Raw genomic sequence first — 21,137 nt, forward strand, 5'->3', positions numbered from 1 at the left:
GTTTGTCAAACATGTATGAGATAACAGGTATAAGCATAAACATGGACATGAGCACATGAAATGAGTACAAATAAATGGGGATAAATACTGCAACCATCATTAATTAATTAAGACCACACCTAGAATACTGCACCCAGTTTTGGTCACCACACTATAAAAAAGATGTTGAAACTCTAGAAAAAGTGCAGAATAGAGCAATCAGGATGATTAGGGGACTGGAGGCTAAAACATACAATGAACGGTTGCAGGAACTGGGCATGGCTAGTCTAGTTAAGAGAAGGACCAGGGGAGATATGATAGCAGTCTTCCAATATTTGAGGAGCTGCCACAGAGAGGAGGGGGGTCAAGCTATTTTCCAAGGCACCTGAAGGCCAGACAAGGAATAATGGATGGAAACTGAACAAGGAGAGATTCAACCTGGAAATGAGGAGGAACTTTCTGACAGTGAGAACAATCAACCCATGGAACAGAAGTTGCCTTTGGAAGTTGTGGGAGCTTCATCACTGGAGGCTTTCAAGAAGAGATTGGACTGCCATTTGTCAGAAATGATGTAGGGTCTCCTGCTTGGCCGGGGAGTTGGACTAGATGACCTACAAGGTCCCTTCCAACTCTGTTAATCTGTAAAACATCTGTAAAATCATCATCATTACAGGGATGTTGCAATTGTCATTGGTGTGAAAAGCGGTCATAAGTCACTTTTTTCAGTGCCATTGTAACTCCGGACAGTCGCTAAATGAATTGTTATAAATCGAGGACTACCTGTTTTGTAAGTTGGAAAAGGTGCTCCAAGACTCTTGATTTTGAGGGTAAAGGTAAAGGTAACGATTCCCCTCGCACATATGTGCTAGTCGTTTCCAACTCTAGGGGGTGGTGCTCATCTCCGTTTCAAAGCTGAAGAGCCAGCGCTGTCCGAAGATGTCTCCGTGGTCATGTGGCCAGTATGACTAAACACCAAAGGCGCATGGAACGCTGTTACCTTCCCACCAAAGGTGGTCCCTATTTTTCTACTTGCATTTTTTACATGCTTTCGAACTGCTAGGTTGACAGAAGCTGGGACAAGTAACGGGAGCTCACTCCGTGACGCGGCACTAAGGATTCGAACCGCTGAACTGCCGACCTTTCGATCGACAAGCTCAGCGTCTTAGCCACTGAGCCACCGTGTCCCTTAAAAATGGTATATGAATGGTATATTTCTTGAGTTTTTTCATCGAAAACATTTCGCTTCTCATCCAAGAGGCTTCTTTGGTTCAGTTCATGAACTAAAGGAAAAGGGGGAAAAAACCAAGAAAGTCCAGTTGACTTTTGGAAAAAACATTGTTGGGTCATCAAAGTGGGGTTTCTGCCTTTATTTGCTTGGCACAAGATAGCAATAACAATAGCACATAGACTTATATACCGCTTCACAGTGCTTTACACCCTTCTCTAAGCGGTTTACAGAGTCAGCCTATTGCCCCCAACAATCTGGGTTCTCATTTTACCAACCTCAGAAGGATGGAAGGCTGAGTCAACCTTGAGCCCTGCAGAATTGAACTCCTGGAGCGAGCAGTGAGTTAGCCTGCAATACTGCATTCTAACCACTGCACCACCACAGATGCTGCTCAATTTCTGAGGACCTCAAATGGTAGAAGATCACTTGAAGTGACTGGCTACAGCGCTGCCCACCCTTGTTTTAAAGAACATCTGGACTGCATCCAAACTGAAAAATGCAAGGAAAGATTAGCATAGCATAGAGTCTTTATAAATTCATATTTGGCTCAGCTTGCTATAACCTCCAACTTAGAATCAATATTTAGCTAGATCACTGTGCACAGCAAGCAGGTTGGTAGGTGGCTGTGAGATCTGAGAGTGGCTTAGAGAGAACAAGATGTCACAATTGGATGCCTGGAAGACAACTTGGGAATTGGGGGTGGTGACGGTGGAATAGATTTACAAGCTGTTTTCATGTGGCAACCAGGGTTTCATGTGGGTGATACAACTCTTAGATTGCTTTTGCTGCCTCCGTAGTTTTTGCATACTTATTTACGGATTTGATGTCTTTTTTGCCACCATGATGTGACCATCAATGGTACACGGACGGTTAGAATTGCAGCTTTCCTCAATTTGGTGTCCTCCGGTTGTTAAGAATTCGACTTCCAGCATGACTAGTTGTGGGAAATGGATATAAACTGTCACGGTGATTGCAAAAGACATTATTTTTTAGGCAGTTTTATTATAGTTGGGAACCTTTGAAACAGCTGGCCACACTGCAGGGGTGCTGTTCAGCAGGTTTTGACAGGTTCTGGAGAACCAGTAGAGGAAATTTTGAGTAGTTCGGAGAACCGGCAAATACCACCTCTGGCTGGCCCCAGAATGGGGTGGGAATGGAGATGTTGCACTATCCTTCCCCCAGGAGTGGTGAGGGAATGGGGATTTTGCAGTATCCTTCCCTTGTCATGCTCACCAAGCCACGCCCACAGAACCGGTAGTAAAAAAAATTGAATTCCACCACTGCCACACTGCCATTTGCATGCACAAACAGAGGGCAAGAGGGATGTGCTGGGAATAATACAGGCTGAAGGACATGGACAAGTTTAGTCTGAGGGGGAACAGGTTTCCTTGTTTTAAACTTCTGCAAACAGAAAACCCCAAAAGGCAGCCATAAAAAATGGAGTCCCTGCGGATTTTACTTCACTAGTTATTGCCAACTATAGGGGGCGATGCCACCTCCATTTCAAGGCCATTGAGCCAGCGCTATCCAAAGACATTTCTGAGGTCATGTGGCCAGCATGACATCACAGAACACTGTTACCTTCCCACCAAAGTGGTACCTATTTATCTACTTGCATTTGCATGCTTTCGAACTACTAGCTTGGCAGTTGCCTGAGGTAAGTAACAGGGGCTCATCCGTTTGCATGGCGCTCGGGTCTCGAACCTGGGCTGCTGGCTTTCCAACTGACAAGCCCAGCATCTGAATCACTGAACCACTGTGCTGTCCAAGGTAGCCATGGCCTCGTTTTTCTCATTCCATGATACAGAACTTGGAGTTACAGATTTGGAACCCAGCAAAAGCAGACATTTGTTGAATGCTAGGGGGGAAAAAAACCTTGTGAGGTCCTTGGTGCTCTACAATCTTGGTTATCTTCTGGCAGACATTTCATTACCCAACTAGGTAACATTATCAATGCTAGAAAGCAGTGAATCTGCTCTCTGTTTATATACTAGTGGCTTGCCCTGTCCGTGTTGGTGGGAGTGTTCTTGATTTAGGCTATTGTTTATTGTGAGATTGTTTGTCTGAGTTGGTAATTCCTTGCATGGACTATTGTTTACTGCTTGAATGACCAACTCAGGCAAACAATCTCACAGTAAATAGCAGCCTAATCAAGAAACCATCAAGAGCACTCCCACCAACACTGACAGGGCAAGCCACTTATACACTAATATACAGTATATAAACAGAGCTCAGACCCCATTCCTCCCTAGCATTGATGATGTTATCTAGTTGGATAATAAGATGTCTGCAGGAAAACATCCAAACTCAGAGGGTACCAAGGACCCCACCATTCAACCCTGAGCCATAAATATTCCAGTGGGAAAAAAACCTTATTGTCCTGAGAAGCAGTTCAGTGATGGGACTGATCATCCAGAAAAATTAAATTAAAAGATAGATAAATGTATTAATAGAGAAGTAAGAAAAGTGGGGGAAATGTCATAATAAAGGAAATGATAATATTAAGATATGATAAATATTGGAGCAGTAAAAAGAAGACACAAAAGATGTATTCAGAAGATATATTGAATGATTGATTATGTATTGTTTGTTTGTTTATAAAATAAAAAAAAACTTTTTAAATAAAAATTAAAAAAAAAGTGATGCCTTCAAATGGAGAAATTGGGGGAACTGGGAATGTCTAGTCTAACAAAAAGAAGAACTGTCAGAGGCTGTCAGAGAGAAGAAGGGGTTGCCTATTCTCCAGAGTACTTGAGGGCAGGAAAAGAAGTAATGGGTGAAAGATCATTAAAGACAAATCCAACTTGGAACTAAGGAGAAATTTCCTGACAGTCAGAAAAATGATCAGTGGAACGATTTACCTCCAGAAGTTGCTGGTGCTCCATCACTGGAGGTTTTCAAGAAGAGACAGGATAGCCAGGAATAGTATAGGGCCATGATGGCAAACCTATGGCACGCGTGCCACAGGTGGCACGCAGCGCCCTCTCTGTGGGCACTTGAGCCGTTGCCCCAGTTCAGCTCCACTGGGTATGCGTGCACGCCTCCTGCTGGCCAGCTGGTTGTTGGGTCTCTGCCGCACATGTGTGGGGGTGGGGCACTTGCAGGGGGCTGTGCGTGCATGCATGGGGCAGGGGGCATGTGGGGGCCTGTGCATGCATTGTGGGGGCGGGGCAAGTGTGGGGGCCCACATCGGGGTGAAATGTAAAATTTGTTACTACCGGTTCTGTGGGCGTGGCTTGGTGGTGGTGAGGTAATATGACTTGGTGGGAGTGGCCAACTTTTTTTTTTATTTTAACTTTTCAAAGCTTTTCAAAACTTTTTTCTGCAAATGCAAAAAAAATGCTTTGAAAAGCCTCTGCCGATCAGGAACACAGCTGGGATCGTCAGAGCCTTTTCAAAGCATTTTTTTAACCCCCTCTTCTGCTGAAGAGGTTGCAGAAAAAAATGCTTTGAAAAGTCTCTCTGACGATCAGGCAACTCAGCTGGGATCGTCAGAGAGACTTTTAAAGCATTTTTTTCTGCAACCTCTTCCAGGGAAAAGGTGGTTAAAAAAATGCTTTGAAAAGGCTCTGACGATCCCAGCTGAGCCGCGCGATCATCAGAGGCTTTTTTTTTTTTTACTTTGAAAGCATTTTTTTTGGCGGAAGAGGTTGTAGAAAAAATGCTTTTAAAAGTAAAAAAAGAAAAGCCTCTGATGATTGTGCGGCTCAGCTGGGCATGCTGGGTGGGGGGTGCAGGGATTTTTGCTATCGGTTCTCCAAACCACCCGCCACCATCGCTACCGGATCGGGTGATCCGGTCCGAACCGGGAGCATTTCACCCCTGGCCCACATGTACATGTGCGGGGGTGGGGGGCGCACAGGGGGGCCGTGCACGCATGTGCAGGGGGGAGGGGTGTGTGCAGAGATGCTGTGTGCGTGCATGTGCAGGGGGCTGCATGCCTGTGTGGGGGCAGAATGCGTATTGCATTTTGGGGGTTTGGGCGTGAGCAGGCAAGCGCTTTGGACACTCAGTCTGGAAAAGGTTAGCCATCCCTGGTATAGGGTCTCCTGACAGAGCAGGAGGTTGGACTAGAAGACCTCCAAGTCCCTTCCAACTCTATTATGCCATGTTCTATGTTTGTCAAGGACCGGAATGGGACAACTCGCTGCAACCAACACACCATGGCCAATTTACCATGGGACAACTTGCCGTGGCCAACTCGCTAAAGGTCAGCTCGCTGTGGGACAATTCAACAATTCAATTTAACTATTTAAAATAGTTAAAAATATATTTTTTGTCATTCGCATTTCATTTTGTCCCTCCTTTGGCATCCTTTCTTTAATTATTCTAGTCCACTACTGTATTTCTTTGATATTAGTATAACTCATATCCCATGCCCCATGGCAAGTTGGCTGTGGCAAGTTTCCTTTTGGATATTCAGACATTATCTTAATACCGATATAGAAGAAGTGGGATTTCATGCATAACATTGCTTTCTGCACAATGACAGGTTTGAAATTCCATAGACATCATTATCTACGCCGTAGTGCTGACCTCCAAAATTTAAAATAATGTCTTGCACATCAATGTAGTATCTGAGAATCAAACCTAGGAATTTCTCCATATAAAACCAATGCCAGCTACTATGAGAAAAGGCAGCCAGATGTGAAATGATGTTATTTCTCTTTATAATACAGTTTTGCTGCGGCTGGCCTTGCATTATTTTATAGCATGCTTTAAAGTACCACTAGATTGAACCAGTAGAAATGCTGTAGCTTCAAACATCCATCTTTGCTAGCTTGATTCAAATGCAGCGCTAACTATGGCTTATTTTAACTATGTTTTGTTGAATAAGCCGTGCACACACAATATGCTTCCCTGGCTGAATAGGTTTCCCCAGTTTTAATCCATCGAGATAATTAGAATAACCTGCCATCTCATAAGACAAAATATACCTTATCTTTGTTTGAAGAAAAATCCAGATCTGACATGGTTCAAAGCTAATATTAAGACTGATAAGAAACCTATCCATCTTCTCTGTCACTTTGATGAAAAGAAACAAAACATGGATTTCAAGGTCATGAAATAGCAGCAACCTTTACAAAAATGTAAAGGTTGATTTACTGATATTTTTTTAAAGACTTTTTAGGATATATCCTAAGGCTTGGGGTGTAAATAGGAGGAACAAGCCTCATTTGCCACCATTAGCAAATCTGCTTCTTCACATTACGTTAATTAATCTGCCTGGATTGATGGATTTTACTGTGCTGTGGAAACTCACCTTGCCTTGAGCTCCTCTTTATTGCAATTCAAAACTAATCCCTCTGCCTTGCCTTCCAGAAGAGAATATATATATCTATATCTATAAAAGGCCAAATGCTCTTTGGTGTTTGAATTGTCAGTGAAACTGGGTTGATGGCTAAACGGAATATTTCCTTGCACATAAAAGGAACAAGGCAGGCCATTGGGATCTTTCATGGGTTAGTTAGAGCTTTCAGAAAAGGAACCTTAAGTTGATTCATGGATCACCTTGAGCAGGGGTGTCAAACGCAAGACCCGTGGGCCAGATCCGGCCTGTGGGGTGCTTAGATTTGGCCTGTGGGGCTGACCTGGAAACAGCAAAGGACTGGCCCGCGGTGCCTCTGCCAGCGAAAACGGAGCTCGAGAGGGCTGTGCGTGCTTCCCTCCCCGAGCTCCGTTTTCGCTTGCAGAGGGCTAGCAAAACAAACTAAAAACAAAACAAACGGAGAAATGTTTCCCATTTTGCATTTGAGCACGCAAGAAGGGACAGGAAAGGAGAACGGGAAAGAGGGAAGATGGGAAGAGAGCAAGGAAAGAAAAGTAAGGAAAGAGGGGAAGGAAGAAGAAAGGAGAATGGAGAGGGAGGGAAAAAGAAGAGAAGGAAGGAAGGGAGGGAGGGAGGGAGGGAGGGAGGGAGGGAGGAAGGAAGGAAGGAAGGAAGGAAGGAAGGAAGGAAGGAAGGAAGGAAGGAAGGAAGGAGATTATAATGAGAATGAGGGAGGATTTGAGGGAAGTCCTGCCTTAGCATTTGGCCACCACAGGTGTCCCTGGCACGACTGACATCGAGCTGGCCACACCCACCCTGATAACATCTACCCCATCCATGCCCACCCTGTCCCCTGAGGTCAAACACAACCCTGATGTGGCCCTCAATGAAATCGAGTTTGACACCCCTGGTCTTGAGGCTTGGTTGAAGAAGGATATTGAAAGCCATGCTCCTAGACATCAAACTAAAGTTTGATTTTTGGGCAATCCTGGAAAAGGTGTGATTTTGGGTTCGAGTTACAGGTAGTCCTCAACTTACGACCACAACTGAGTCCAACATTTATGTTGCTAAGTGAGACATTTGTTATGTGAGTTTTGCCCCATTTTATATGACTTTTCTTGCCACCATTGTTAAGTGAATCGTTGCAGTTGTTAAGTTAGTAACCCGGTTTTTAAGTGAATCTGACTACCTGTATTAGATCTGGGCTATAACATACCAGAAAGCTCACTAGGTGGAGGCTGGGATATAGAAAACGTCAACTTGTTGCTGCCATCTAGTGGTCATCTAGATTGTTGCAGCCCAGACCTGCTGGACCTGGCTCACAATAGGCTCCTCCTAATTGTGTGTACATGTAGTCATATGTTAAAGACTATCTGTGTATACGTATGTGTATATGTACTGTACATGCATATGCATGAAATAAATTGTTTTTCGGGTATGATTTCCTCTGTTAGACCCGTATATTTATATTTCTTTTATATCTCATTCCTTTCATTTTCTAAGTGCTTAATTTTAAATGCTTACTATTTCTTACTCATTTTATGCACTTTGCACAGTGCTGTTTCTCTGGCAGGGAATAAGATGATAGATATGTTCTGTTTATATTCTGTATATCTGCATACTGATCAGATTTGCCAGCAGGCTTTGATATATATATATAATTGGATACTTGTTTTTCCCCAGAAATAGATTCAATACTTTTCCAAAAGCAAAATTAGTAGAAAATTCACAGATCTGACTTTACAAACACTGCACCTGCTGGATGATGATATAGCTCTTTTTTTTTTTTAAAGCACAATTTTCTAAAGATTACCAGAGAAAGAAGTGAGATCTCATTTCCTGCTTTGTAGAACTACATATTAGCTTCATTTAAAACTTCAAATCTACATTTTGTTTGGTTGGGGGGGGGGGGCAATGTTTCCTTGGAGATACCTTAACTCATTTGTTTCTATCACTTTTTTCTAACTTCTCCAAAGGAAAATGGAGCCTGGTTTAGCTCTGCAGACTAAAGCACCGTAATTAACATCCAGCTGTCTGCAATTACACCAGTTCGAATCTCGCCAGGCTCAAGGTTGACTCAGCCTTCCATCCTTTCTAAGGTAGGTAAATTGAGGACCCAGTTTATGGGGGCAATAAGCTGACTTTGTATAAATATACAAAAGTATGAAGGCTATTGCTTAACGCATTGTAAGCCGCCCTGAGTCTTCGGAGAAGGGCGGCATATAAATCAAATTTAAAAAAAAAAAAAATGTGAAGGCTGAAAATTCTGCCACTCCCAAAACATGCTCCCAGCTTCTGAAGACAGCTCTTGACTTCAGATCAACTTTTAAAGATCAGACTCTGAGATATCTATGGACATTTTCAATCATCCAGGTCAGGGTTGTCCCAAAGGTGCTTTTTACCAAAAGGTAACTGGACTTTCTTAGTTTTTGTTTCTTTTTTCCTTTGAAAACATTTAGTTTCTCAGTCAAAAAGCTACTCCCGTTCAGAACTGAAGAAGCTTCTTGGATGAGAAATGAAATGTTTTCAAAGGAGTTGAACTAAATGACCTTCAAGGCAGGGGTGAAAGCTACTTACCTTCCCAATCGGAAGTGCATGCGCCGTGCATGCATGCTTGGACCCTCTGCGCATGCACAAAACCTTCTGCCCATGCACAGAGGGTAAACAACAGTTTGCTTCCTGGTTAAAACCAGGAAGTAACAATGACCAAGCGGGTGAGCGGAGCCTCGTGCCACCATCGCTATCGATTCTCTGAACCACCGGCCACCATCGCTACCAGTTCGGCCGAACCTGTCCAAACCGGAAGCATTTCACCCCTGCTCCAAAGTCCCTTTCAGCTCTATTCTGATTGATTGATTGATTGATTGAAAAAGCCAAGAAAGTCCACAAAAGTGCTTTTTCAAAAGGCAACTGGACTTTGTTTTTCCTTGAAGATGTTTCCCTTCTCATCCAAATAGCTTCTTCCGTTCTGAAGAAGCTTCTTGGATGAGAAGTGAAATGTCTTCAAGGAAAAATGAAGTCCAGTTGTCTTCCAAAAAAGCACCTTTGGGACAACCATGACTTTGATGACTGAGGATCTCCACAAACACACACATACAAAAAAAATCCAGTTGAGGCTTACGGTTGATGTTGTGGCGAGAACATCTGGAAAATAACGGGTTCCTCCATGCCTTGCAAAATTCAGCTGGTAACCGCTGTCAGGAGACCCTATGGGGTCATAGCTGCCTTGTAGGGGCGGTGAAGGAAGGAGAGGAGCTTTGCTGACCATGAGGAATTTGCAATTTCCTCGTTAGGTCCGAAGCAAGCTCTCCTGAACGGCAGCAGGGATGATGGCCATTTTTGGCACTCACAAAGCTGGGACAACCAGGACTGTAAGATTTGTGCTGGAGTGGATCGTGAACAGAGCATTGAAACTGGGTGAGATAATTACCAACTTTTACTCTAAAGACCTGATTTAAGTACAAGAATTTTAAAAGAGAACTTCCAAGCCTAAGAAAGTGGCTATTAAATACACAGAGAAAAAACCAACAACTGAAAATCAGAAGGCGAAAGAAGCCCAAGGGAAGCTTTAAAACACAGAAAGCCTGAAAAAGGCTTAAACAATTTGAAAGGTGGTTTTTTTGGAGAAACTGTCTTATTTATTTGTATTTCTAAATCCCCTGGATTTATTGGATAATCAGCTGTTTTTGACAGATTGTTTAACATTGGATTTGGGAACAAGAGAGCCATCTACTGGAAGAAGAGAAGTACTAGAAGAGAAGTACTACAGCACTATAGCAGCAGTAGACTCAGTAAAAGTGAACCCAATGCACACAAAGTCCAATACACAGAATAGAAGTAACAACATCTGGAAGATGGCCTGACCTTGACTTTATGTTAGAAGTTGACTTGGATATTTTGAGAATACTTAATGAGGTTTTTTTCCCCCCCTTCTGAAGATTTCTAAAAGGAACTAACTTGCAAATAACTAAATTTTATTAAAATTGGCTATTGGATTATGGATCTGAAAGATTGGACAAATCTAGTGGATTAATTTGGATTTGGATTATTAATGTTATTTAACAGAACATTCTATGAGACAAAAGAAGAAAGGTGATAGAAGAAAAGAGAAAAGAAGGAAAGTTAAATAAGACTTTAAAATTTGGACAAATGGGAAGATATATAGTTGGAAAACTATAAGGCTGTAAATTAAGCCGGAGTTTTTAAATATTAAGATGTTGGAACTATAGAAATATATTGAGTAATTTTTATTAAACTGTTATAAAATGGATTTACAGGGGATGATAGAGGCATATGAAGAAATATTCTTGATGTTAAAAAGTGTGCGTGAAACTATAAAGAACAATAAGGAGGCAAGGGACTTGTTTAAAGACACAGAAATTAATGTAGAAATCACTCAACAATTGGGGGAAAAAAGAGCAACAGGATATTCAGGAATAGATGATAAAGTAGAAGAAGCAGTGGAAGGGAAAAATCAAAATGAGATGCAAGAAGCTAAAAATAAAGAAAAGATTAATAAGATGTGGCACGACCACGAACGCAAAGCCAAACAACAACGCAGCTCACCAGCTCAAATCCCCCTGCAACTCAGACTAACCCAAGCACAAGCAAGCCCCCACCTAAACAGAATACACCCCCATCCAATCAGAGCACAGCCAACCCCCCATCCAATCAGAGCACAGCCAAACCCCCAACCAATCAGAACACACCTTCACTCAATCAGAACACAGCCAAGCTCGCACCCAATCAGTTCACACCCCCACTGGCAGTTAAAAGGAAGAAACAGCTGCAATCACACATTGCTCCCAGAAGCACGAAGCCGAAAACACCAGCCTGAAGATGACGAATGAGACTTCGTCAAAATGTCGCCAAGACACTTCCAATTTTACGCGGGAGAAAACCCGAATAACCAAAGACCTACATACAAACACCCGCGAAAACCTCAGAAAACATATATATATATATATATATATATAAATACATACACACACACACACACACATATATCAACAGATAATACAACTTATTGTAACTAAAAATAAATTAAGCTTAGTAGATGGAAATTTAGGATTAGGTAATCTAATTGTATTATCAACATTAATAGTGTGTTGATTGATGGGATTGATTAAATATTGTTAATATTTGGCTTTATTACTAATCCTACACTTTTGGAATATTGAAGTTATGGTGGAATAATGAGTAATTTTTTAAAAATATTAAATATTAGTAATTTAGTAGGGGATAACAAATACATGGCGCAAAGACATGTTATCAAAGACATGTCTTTTTACACCCCTGACTGTAGGATTGTAGTTCTAGCAATAACCGTAATCAAGCCTTGACATGGCTTGTCTTTTCAGTTGCCACTTGGATAACCCCAACTTAATTTCCTCTTTGTAACTAGGACACGCAGAATCACGCTTGCTCCTATGCAGATTCTCTCTCTCCTAGCAGCAAACGTTATTCGCCCCCATTGGCTTCAAAGAAAAAAGCTTTTGCTCTCCTAATGCAACCTCATTATCTCTTCCCACCTCCCCCCCCATCAGTCATATTTACATCTCTCTTCCCCTCCCCACTCCATGGAGTCTCTAGGCAACCGTCCCACACTTCCTCCTTCCTTCCAGATGTCTTAACAAGCTTAACTACGCGAGGTAATTGGGTCGTGAGAGCACCCTACTGCTTGTCACTGAAATAAGTGGTGAAATCAATAATTTGGGGGCAGATGTATTTAATAGCTTAGTTGTTATCGCTGAGTAGCTGAAGGAACACCTTCTGATGTTATGTCCTCACCTCCCTGCCCCAATATTGCCTGGCATAATAAATTAAGCTGGTATTCAGGGAAAGCCCCAGGAAAGCAATCTTCATTTTATGACTTGCAAATGCGTTCCATGTTTTGCAGTGAAAAATCAAATAATATTCCTGTTCGGACGATGCTCTTTCCCATCAGCTTTGCAGTTTTCTTTCTACTGCTACCAAGGCAAGATCTATGCATGATTCTTATGTTTTGGATTAACACTGGGTTGAGAAATTATCCTGCATTTTTTCCCCCTTCCAGTTCTCATTGGGTTGGAGGAAAGAGATTTTTTTTGCTTTTCAATTCTTCCAGAGGAAAAGAGGATTTTTGGAAGAATTTTGATGAGTGGAAGACAGGTTTCTTCTCCTAATGTAGGACAAGAAGCAATGGGTGGCAACTAATCAAGGAGAGAAGCAACTTAGAACTAAGGAGAAATTTCCTGACAGTGAGAACAAATAATCAGTGGGACAACTTGCCTGCAGAAGTTATGAATGCTCCAACACTGGAAGTTTTTAAGAAGATGTTGGATAACCATTTGACTGAAGTGGTGTAGGGTTTCCTGCCTAGGCAGGAGGTTGGACTAGAAGACCTCCAAGGTGCCTTCCAACTCTGTTATTCTATTCTATTCTATTCTATTCTATTCTATTCTGTTCTGTTCTGTTCTGTTCTGTTCTGTTCTGTTCTGTTCTGTTCTGTTCTGTTCTGTTCTGTTCTATTGGAGTTACAAGGTGAACAAGGGTCCTTGTAAATGTCTCTCTTTCAATACTTTTTCCAGAAGTTTGCAGTCTCCCTAGCTTCCCCATTTGGAGTTTTGTGTCTATTTCTGAGCACTACAACTCAAAAAGGACATTTACAATCTGAAGGATAACTACCGAGATAGTGAAGAATCTGGAAAACAAAGTATGTGTGAAGACTGGTTAAAGGATCTGGTTAAATTGAGCCTCCAGAAAAGACAAGAAAATTAGTATGATAACAGTCTTCAAATATCTGAAGAATAAGTGGAGTATTTAGAATAGAATAAGTATTTTCTATTGCTCCACATGGTAGGATCAGAAACAATGAGTTAAATCAGGGGTCCTCACACTTTTTAAACAGGGGGCCAATTCATGATCCCTCAGACTGTTGGAGGGCTGGACTGGCTGGGCGGGCATGGCTAGGTGGTCATGTGACTGGGTGGGCATAGCTAGGTGGTCATGTGACTGGGTGGACATGGCCAATTTAGCAGTCCAAACAATACACACAAATTAAACTTTAATTTGTTATGCTCCTTGAGGTGGAAAGCAGGTTAGTGAAGGGATGTGGCTGCCATGTATGAGGGACTTCTCTGTGTGTGTGTGTGTGTGTGTGTGTGTGTGTGTGTGTGTGTGTGTGTGTTCCTCTCTCTCCCTCTCTCTCTCTCCCTCCCTCCCTCTCTCTCTCTCTGGAGGCCGGGGCCCATTTTTGGCCTCCCAAGGCCTCCGCGCGTTCCATTTTTGGCCACCCCAGCCTCCAGTACTGCTGCCCCAAAACGGGCCCATTTTTGGCCTTCCAGGGCCTTCACGCATCCTGTTTTTGGCCTCCCAGCCTCCAGAAGGCAGATGGGGGCCGGCAGGTAAGTGCCAGCAAGCAATATACCTCTTTCCCTCTGTTATCCCATTGCAACTGGTGTTTGGAATTATGCTATCCTGAACTTGAAGGTGATACTCAACCTTTAAGACTAATAGCCTCTGATAGAGTTGTGCCCCACCCATGTATCCAGTCCCTGCAAAACCATCCAAATTAGTAGTCCAAAGAGTTCTTGTTAACAGATTCCATTGGTTAATGGTTAATTAAGAAGAACATTATTTAGTGATTCTAAATCTCCTTCCAATCAGCTTCACTGGATGATCCTTGGTCTTAGTTTTAGAATGTGATGAAGGGGGGAGAGGATATATCTTTGTCCACCTTCTTCATGCCATCATGATTTTATTAAAAAACTCATTTTTTATGACCTGTAATCTCTTAATTTAAAGTACGGTGACTGGGTGGAACTGAACATTTACTGGCTGGATGCCCTTCCTGATGCCATGCAGAGTGGCAGCAGATATGTTTTCTTTGCCCTCTAGGGAAGCATCTGCCACTACCTAGCATTGAACTCTCAACCTTCTGAGTGGGAGGAGAACATCTTCACCACTAGGCCACTATGCTTCTCTGCCATTGTGCTTTCATGTAGCCCAATAAATATATATCCCGATATAGTCAGTTGGTGCCATCACTGACTATTGGGGGTGAATCGTTGGCTCCCACGGAGAGGGCTCGCAACTTGGGTGTCCTCCTGGACTCACGGCTGTTTTTAGAAGAGCATTTGACAACTGTGGCCGGGAGGACTTTTTATCAGGTTCGCCTGATCCGCCAGTTGCGTCCCTTTCTGGATCGGGACTCATTACACACGGTCACTCATGCCCTCATCACTTCCCGCCTGGACTACTATAATGCTCTCTACATGGGGGTCCCCTTGAGGAGCACCTGGAGGATCCAACTGGTCCAGAATGCAGCCTCACGGGTGGTTACGGGAGCGACGTGGCGCTCCCATGTGACTCCCCTCCTGTGCGAGCTGCACTGGCTCCCGGTGGTCTTCCGGGTGCACTTCAAGGTTTTGGTTACCACCTTTAGAGTGCTCCATGGCTTAGGACCGGGGTACCTACGAGACCGCCTTCTGCCACCAATAGCCTCTCACCGACCAGTACGCTCCCATAAAGAGGGTCTTCTCAGAGTGCCGTCGGTCAAACAATGTCGACTGGCAGCCCCTAGGGGGAGAGCCTTCTCTGTGGGGGCACCTGTCATCTGGAACGAGCTCCCCCCCAGAGATATGGAGGATCCCAGATCTGCGCACTTTCCGCCACGCCCTCAAAACATTCTTATTCCAGTGGGCTGGTCTGGCCTAACCTCCCTTTTTAATTGTTTTTAAATTGGTTTTATAATTGGGGTGTTTTAAATCTGGCCAAAGTATTTAATGTATTAAAACAAAGTATTTAATGGTTTTTAACGTTTGTATTATGTATATTTTACTTTCTGGCTGTTCACCGCCCTGAGTCCTTCGGGAGTAGGGCGGTATATAAATTTAATTATAAATAAATAAATAAATAAATAAATAAAGCCCTCTTTCAATGGCTCTTTTTAAGAGACATATTGCAAATACTTTTTACATCTTTTGTAGGGGAATTGTTTAAGCCTTTGACAAATGATGTTGGTTACCCACTTCTGCACTTTGTTCAAAGGGTGAGGCCAGTTCAAATTCCCAAGATAGCCCAGCAGACAGTTGAAGCACTTATTCTTTTTAGAAGAGGAAATGTAGAATAATGGTAGAGCCCTTTCTCTTGTATGCAAGAGGTCACTGGTTCAATTCCCAGCATTTCCACTCAAAACAAGCTTATGTAACAATTGGAGAGCAATGACCAAGAAGGCTAGTCAAGTCCTTTTCGTAATTCATACGGAGACTTGACACAGAGAAGATTTAATTGGGATTCTTGAACTAAGCAGTAGTTGGTTTGGCCTGATGACCTCAAGGGTCACTGTTGCTGCTCTAAAATTCTGGATGTTGACTGAGTCACTGAAAAGTGATGCCATTCGGGTGATACTTGACCCATCTACAATTAAATTCTTATATGAGTCAGAAGACAGATTCAACTATAAGAGGAGCTTAAAGTGTAAATGTAAGCATTTTAGAAACAGAAAGTATCATTCCCTGAAGTGGATAAAGACAAAATGTAATGCTAATGTCATTGTTTTGATCCCTGCAAGAGAAACGAAGAGTTGAAAAGACAATACTTTGATAAGAGCTTGATTTTTATTTAATGTGTTAGGAAAGAGTGTTAAATCTCAGCTCACCTATGACAGATGTAGAGAAAGGGAGATGAGAGAGAGATGGAGAGAGATCAAGTGAAAATAAATGGAATTGTTTATTATTCGTTTGACTATCTACCAGTGCTATTAGGATCTGTCTTCCCTAAATTGCTTACATTCCTGTTGAAAGTCATGGCACTTAGTGTAGTCATCACCAGTGAACTTTTCACATCGACTTCAATAAGGTCTAACTGCAACTAAAAACAGTTTTAATTTAGGGACTAAGTGATTACCTTAGATTGGAATGGATCATTTCTAAATCTAGTAGCTTCATGCAACATTGTATTCTCCATCATGACAGGAACAGGAACTATTTGAATTTGGCCACTGCAGATGAAAGAACATTGCTGGGTTCAATTTTATTTTTTGTTACCAGTGGTTTGTCTAAAAAATTTCTTACCACCAAGGCAGGAAAAAAAACATAAAACAGTAAGAGCTGCTAACCACCGGGATAAGTTGCCTCATGAGGTCTTCCTTTTCATTTGTGGTCTTCAAAGAAGTTGATGATGCTACCCATTCAGTCCAGGGGTGAAATCCAGCAGGTTTTGACAGGTTCTGGAGAATTGATAGCAGAAATTTTGAGTAATTTGGAGAATCGGCAAATACCACTTCTGGCTGGCCCCAGAGTGGGGTGGGAATGGGGATTTTGCAATACCCTTCCCCCAGGAGTGGTGAGGGAATGGGGATTTTGCAGTATCCTTCTCCTGGAGTGGGGTGGGAATGGAGATTTTGCAGAATCCTTTCCCTGCCATGCCTACCAAGCCATGCCCACAGAACCGGTAGTAAAAAAATTTGGATTTCACCACTGATTCAATCATGTCCGACTCTTGGCTACTCTATGAGCCACATCTCTTCACTTCTTCTGATCTTGCACTCCTTCTTTGAGTTTTTCTATGCTCTGGCTGGTGTCATATTTGATTGTGTCCAGCCACCATGTTCTTTGATGGCCTGGTTTCCATTTGCCACTAACTCTTCCAAACATAATCGCTTCCTCCAGCGAATTTCCCCACGTGCCATGGCCAAAATAAGGCATAGTCAAAGAAGATTGGATTGTCAACTGTCTGAAGTTGCTAACGGCCTTAAAACCAAAGGGATGCATTAAATGACCTGTGATACCTTTACCAATTCTGGGGATTTTGCTTATAAATGACTAATGAGAGATGAAGGAAGACAGATGTTTTCTCATCTTTCAGCCAGATGAGTCTGACCTGAAAGAGTGTTTTTGTACACTGATATGATTTACAAGTCTATGAATTCACCCCTCTTCACCCCATAGTCTTAGATCTGGGCTGTGTGGTACTTAGATCTCGCCCATGAGTCCACTGAAAACAGCGAAGGATTGGCCTATGATGCCTCTGCCAGCGAAAATGGAGCTTGGGTGGGCCACGTGCAACCCTCCCAAGCTCTGTTTTTGCTGGCAGAGCGCTCGGGCCTCCACAGGCGCCCCGTGACATGAGTGATGTCAAACTGGCCACACCCACCCTGGCCATGCCCCCCCAACCCCCAAGGCAAACACATCCCTGATGTGACCCTCAATGAAATTGAGTTTGACACCACTATTGTCAGGCTCCAAGAATGCACCCATCACAAATCAAACTCCAAGGCACTGTTTTTCCTCAAAGAACAAATTTATTTGGATACACCAAATCTTGGTGCTACTGGTGAAAAGCCAGTACTAAAGTTCCCAGGCTTTTCACCCCAATATAAGTTTCAGTTTCTCAAGTTTCCAAAACAACTGTCACATTGTCCAACCAAGATGGGAGCTGGTTCCCCAGCGACCTCTCTCCTCCTCCTCCGATCAGCCAGATATTGGAATGTGGTTGACTCAGCAGTTAGGAATGCTGTTTTGACTGAAGGCTCCATTCCCCCTTCACCTCCAAACTGTGTCAAGCTGAATGCATATCAGAATGCCCAAAGATACAAACAATCCCACATCCCAATCAAATTCAGGCTTAACACCTATCTTAGAATCCTGATGGGGCTTCAGATTGTAAGAAGAGTCTTTTTGAATCAAGCCGAAAGCTGATTTAGCTAAGAAGTATTCTGTGTCACACAGTAGCCAATCAGAACCAAACCCTGAAGTCCTTTCCACTATGGCTCCCTAGCAACTGGTATTTAAAAAAGAGAAGGCAGCCATCGCACAGCCACTGATCTCTCCATGAATGCTAATATGGTGTAAATTAATCACATTTATCATGTCAGATGTCATGGAATTTCATGATTTAAATGAGAATGTATGCCAAGGGCTACTGATGGGAGAACAATGAAAAACAAGGTAATAAAGCCTCTTTTGCTAAGTTTCTCAAAAAATTATTTGCTTGGCAAACCAGAATATTTTGTTTTTGTTCTTTACTCTTGGAGTCCTAGAGGTTTTCTTTTAACCTACTCTTGATGGATCCTCTGAGCTTATGCTGGAGATGGTGAAGGAAGCTAACTGCTTACGCTGGTATTTTTTGGTGACACTGGTTTTCATTATCAGTAAAGGAGAATATTTGTAACTCATGGTTGAAATGGAAAGTCCTTAGTGCTCTCTGAGCTTGGTTGTTTCTTACAGATGTTTTATTATCCAAATTAGGTAACATCATCAGCCCTGATGATGTTATGGTTTGGGTAGAATACAATGGAATGGAATGGAATAGAAAATAGAATAGAATAGAGTAGAGTAGAGTAGAGTAGAGTAGAGTAGAGTAGAGTAGAGTAGAGTAGAGTAGAGTAGAGTAGAATAGAATAGAATAGAATAGAATAGAATAGAATAGAATAGAATAGAACAGAACAGAATAGAATAGAAGTGTCAGCGTCTCAGCGCTGACATAGAAAAGGGAGATAAGCCCTGAACTTTTGCCTGCTAAATCCCTTTGAAGCTCAGTCTCCGTGGAAATGAGGAGGGGGGAACATTCCTGTGAAATGACGAGACAAGAAGTCAGGAGAGTGACTTGGAAGATAGCCAATGAGAAGCAGAGAATTGGGGATCGGAAAGGGAGGGATTGGGGGGCAAAAGGTCAGTCTTGTCCACATCGAGTCATGATCCAGTTGCTGTACTCAAATAAAGAGAAGATTTCCTTAAAGATTGGCAGTTTGGAAATTCATTTATTTTGAGATAGCATCGAAGTCTGACATAGAGTAGAGTAGAGTAGAGTAGAGTAGAGTAGAGTAGAGTAGAGTAGAGTAGAATAGAATAGAATAGAATAGAATAGAATAGAATAGAATAGAATAGAATAGAATAGAATATCAGAGTTGGAAGGGACCTTGTAGGTCATCTAGTCCAACCCCCTGTTCAAGCAGGAGACCCTAATGAAACGTCTGCAATGTAATGAAACATCTGCAAGAAAACAGCCAAACTCAGCGAACACCAAGGACCCCTCATGGTTTTTTATTACTTTGCTGTCTCTTTGGTTGTTTCCCACTGCCAAATTTGGGGAAGAGGAATAACCTCCATGGAATTTCATTCATGACGTCTTCTTTTGGGATTGAATTGTCAGGGTTTCAAGTAACGGACCCAACACAATTAAAACTCTGAGGCCCGAGTGTTCCTGAAAGTACAGATTTATTAGGCATGTCATGTTGGCACATCTGGTGAAAACCCGACTCTGAAAGTTGCATGGTTTTATCCCACCCAAATTAAAAGTAAAAGTTTTCCCCCCTCCTTCTACATATCCATCACATGGTCCAATCAGGTCACAATCAGTTTCAGTCCATGCCTTCCCAGTACCTGATGAGAACTTCCTTGGTTCCCAGGAGAAAGAATTTTATTTTGGCTAATGGAGTCCCCAGCTATCTCTATTCCCCCCTCCCGTTCCCACAGCTCCAACCAGCCCTGCTGTGGCAGCCCTGAAGATGCTCCAAAATGCCTTCAGGGTTGACACCCAGCAGCTGCAAATCACAGATGAAAGGATCGTAGAACGACAGCCAAACACTCTCATGCAGGCATTATACCAGGGATGAAATTCAAAACTTTTCCCTACTGGTTCTGTATGCGTGGCTTGGTGGGCGTGGCAGGGGAAGGATACTGCAAAATCTCCATTCCCACCCCACTCCAGGGGAAGGATACTGCAAAATCCCCATTCCCTCCCCACTCCTGGGGAGAAGGATATTGCAAAATCTCCATTCCCACCCCACTCTGAACTACTCAAAATTTCTGCTACCAGTTCTCCAGAACCTGTCAGAACCTGCTGGATTTCACCCCTGCATTATACCTCGACCATCATTTTAAGAGTTAAGCCCTCCACCTTTAAAAATGAAAGCCTTCTACCCTTTGAAAGACATTCCAAAGTGATTTTTCTTCTGTCAGGTTGAATGAAACTTGGACGGGAGAACAATGCAGGATTTCTCTGCCCCACGCTAACATCGAAGCGAGAAAGCAGTTAGCAGAGTTCAGAGAGTAGAACCAAGTCAGGGTAGACATTTTGCAAGTTATACAACAGGGCGAATGAACTTCTGATCCCCACCATCGAGTTTGCTATACTTCAACATCTCAATAATTCCATGATGTGAACTTTAACCTGACAATGTCTGAAGAGCTGCAGATTTTTTTATTATTATTTTTTTACTTTGGTGGAAAACCAAAAGAAAAACACCTTATGGGGGAAGAAGAGGAGAAATAAGACAGCGTAATGGGCAGCAGGAATAACTTTAAGGAACAGGACAAAGAGCCATGACCATGACAAGAATTAGATAAAAGCAATTTGAGTCCAAAGCAGAAATGTAAATTGAGAAAGGGTCTTGAACCTGACCTTCTCTAGATTTCATGAAGATAAAAAGAAGAGAAGAGAATGTTTATGGAGATTCTCAATCATCCAGGTCATGGTTGTCCCAAAGGTGCTTTTTCCAAAAGCCAACTGGACTTTCTTGGTGGTTTTTTTCCCTACTTCCTTAAAAATGTTTCACTTCTCATCCAAGAAACTTCTTAAGTTCTAATTGACTGGTAGAAAATGGAAGGATTTATATTTTTTTACAAGTTTTTTATTTTTTTATCAAACATATCAAATTCATGCGTGAACAGTGCGGCA

At 42.5% G+C, this 21,137-nt stretch overlaps 1 long non-coding RNA gene across 1 annotated transcript in view; it reads right to left on the minus strand.

The window, feature by feature from the left end:
- LOC132712301 (uncharacterized) overlaps positions 1–21,137 on the minus strand; it is a 61,641-nt gene that overhangs the window by 14,534 nt on the left and 25,970 nt on the right. The window lies entirely within an intron of this gene.

Source organism: Pantherophis guttatus, chromosome 1 (assembly GCF_059756535.1).
Source record: "Pantherophis guttatus breed Tessera chromosome 1, ASM5975653v1, whole genome shotgun sequence".
Taxonomy (NCBI): domain Eukaryota; kingdom Metazoa; phylum Chordata; class Lepidosauria; order Squamata; family Colubridae; genus Pantherophis; species Pantherophis guttatus.